We start from the raw sequence: 2,667 nt of genomic DNA on the forward strand, positions 1-2,667 counted from the left end.
TAGGAAGAGTGGGCCAAATGATCCTAGAGAAGGTAAAATCTGTTTAAGATTGGAAAGGCAAGCCAGAGCCAGGCAAAGTGGTGGGGCACCTAAACCACTCTAAATTCATAAATAAAAATCAATAATTATTCATTAAGATTAAAATAATTTTTAAAGACAAGCATCTAATAAATTGTGAGGCTTATTTTCTGGACTGAAAAATTCGATGATCAATCAAGATTCACAACTTTTAGGTATCCTCTACATGTCTGGAGCTTTCTGATCAATCTGAGCTCAGGAACTGCATTTACCTGCCTGCCTCCTTTCTGGGTGAGGCAGATTTGCCAGGGGTGTCAGTCAGCACTGACACAACAGGAATTCACAGGAGGTTAGCTGATTTCTTTCTGCTGTGAATGCTTCTGTAAAGAACCTATTTTTGCTTCCCAGACTGATCTTTATGGCCTAGGCAGCCATTTGGAACAAATTATATTATTTGCTTTTATCAAAGGAAAACAAGGTTTCAGAGCTGCTTCTCAGATTCATTGTTTGCATATTACTTTCAACATAAAATTGCTAACTATTAATTATTGTTAATAATAAAAAGAGTTCAAAGGTAAGTTCATCTCTCAGTTTTAAGCATATAATCAAGGAACCCAAAGGTATTGTAACTAGAGTCAACTAACTACAGTAACCTTGAGGGCTGTTTTTCATTTCCCTCTTCCAACACCTACACAGTCTATTGGAAATGACTTGTACTAGCAGTGGAGTTATGAGGGGAGGGCAAGCTTGAGACCAAGGGCTAGTTAGAATTCTACAGCAATATTTTAGGGGCAAGATGATGAAAGCCTAAGGCCACATAGTGTAATGCATTCTACATATCAGGCATGTTTCATTTATTTATTTAACAATATCTCACCCTGGCTGGTGTACCTCAGTGGATTGAGCGTAGGCCTGCGAACCAGATGATCAAGGTTTGATTCCCAGTCAGGGCACATGCCTGGGTGGCAGGCCAGTTCCCAGCGGGGGACACAAGATAGGCAACCATACATTGATATTTCTCTCCCTCTCTCCTTCCCTTCCCCTCTAAAAATAAATTAATAAAATCTTTTAAAAAAACAGTATCTAGAGCTCAGTGTGTTCTAGGCATTTTTATTAGTCTCTTATATTAGTTTCTATGTTAATCTCTTTCTCTGTGAGGTATTTACTATTATTATCCCCATACTGATAAGCAAATGGAGGCACCTGAAGATTGACAACTCATCCAGTTTCATAAAACTGGTGACAATTTACATAGTCAAAAAAGTTATCCACTGATGGTTGTGAAACATGTCGAGTCTCTCCAGGGCCCACCAGCAATGGGCCACCTATACTCGAGTCTGGTATCGCTTAGATGGGAAAATGCAGCCCTCTGGCAAACTTACTATATGGCAAGGATCACATGAACTAAACTTACTAAACTTACTTCACATTACTAAACTTCAAGGATCACATGAACCTGTATATCATCAACTGAGTGACTGTGGTGATCACGTTGTCATAATTANGGTGACAATTTACATAGTCAAAAAAGTTATCCACTGATGGTTGTGAAACATGTCGAGTCTCTCCAGGGCCCACCAGCAATGGGCCACCTATACTCGAGTCTGGTATCGCTTAGATGGGAAAATGCAGCCCTCTGGCAAACTTATTATATGGCGTCAATTAAACTTCAAGGATCACATGAACCTGTATATCATCAACTGAGTGACTGTGGTGATCACGTTGTCATAATTAACACAAGGCACATTGCATTTTCTGGAAACAAGTGAAAACAAAAATTACACATTTCACATACTGGCTACCCAGGTGGATTTAAACAAGTAACAGCTGCCCAGTTTCATTGGGATCCAGTGGCCATGGTAAAACTAGCTACATGTGGCATGTTACCCAAAACCCTTCACAGGACTATGATGCAGAGGTTGCATCTTTTCCCAGATGAGAACATATCAGAAGATATCCTTAGTGCAAGAGTTTCCACAGCCACAAAAGGTACCCAAATGTCTAGATGAGCACACACAAGAAGAAATAGAAGCTTTTCTCAAGAGTGTGGTCTCAACCTAAAGATTACCAGCTGTAGAAGAATGAAAATTGCAGAAAATCACAATGAGGTGATGAAACTTCCTCCTGCTAAGTTTCTCCTAACCCACAGGGTGCATGAAACACAGCTGCATTGAACCGCAACTTGTTATGTGTGCTGAAAGTTTATAGACAAAGGTCAGGAAGGGATCTTCCTTCAACAGGAAACGGCAATAAAATACATTATTTTGTAGAATTGCTTTGTCCTGTAATTGGATTTGAATGTTACCAATGGTGATAAGAATAAAGTTGCTTTCTTAGCTAACCAAAAAAAAAAAAGTGTGTCCAAAAATTTCAGAAGGCAAACATGTTTTTTGATGTATTGAAATGCCTGCTATGAATCTCAGGTTTTTCCTCTTTTGTTCCAGAATCCTACCCCCACATTTCCCCTTAAGTTTACTAATTTGTGCTTCTCTCATTAATAGTTAAATAGCACTAAACCTCTCTTATCTTACTCAAAACTCCTTGGACCCTGCATTCCCCTCCAACTGTACCTTCACTTCCACCTCAGCCAGGCAGTTCAAACTTCTTGAGCAATAATCTACATTCACATCCTCCAATTTTTTACCTTCC

General features: G+C 39.3%; 1 pseudogene; it reads left to right on the top strand.

Annotated features, from left to right (window-relative positions):
• The first annotated feature begins 1,562 nt into the window (after positions 1-1,562).
• LOC118981851 (39S ribosomal protein L13, mitochondrial-like) lies at positions 1,563-2,193 on the top strand (annotated as a pseudogene).
• The last annotated feature ends 474 nt before the right edge of the window (positions 2,194-2,667 follow it).

This window comes from Sturnira hondurensis, unplaced genomic scaffold (genome assembly GCF_014824575.4).
Source record: "Sturnira hondurensis isolate 20B ecotype Veracruz unplaced genomic scaffold, ASM1482457v3 Scaffold0024805, whole genome shotgun sequence".
Taxonomy (NCBI): domain Eukaryota; kingdom Metazoa; phylum Chordata; class Mammalia; order Chiroptera; family Phyllostomidae; genus Sturnira; species Sturnira hondurensis.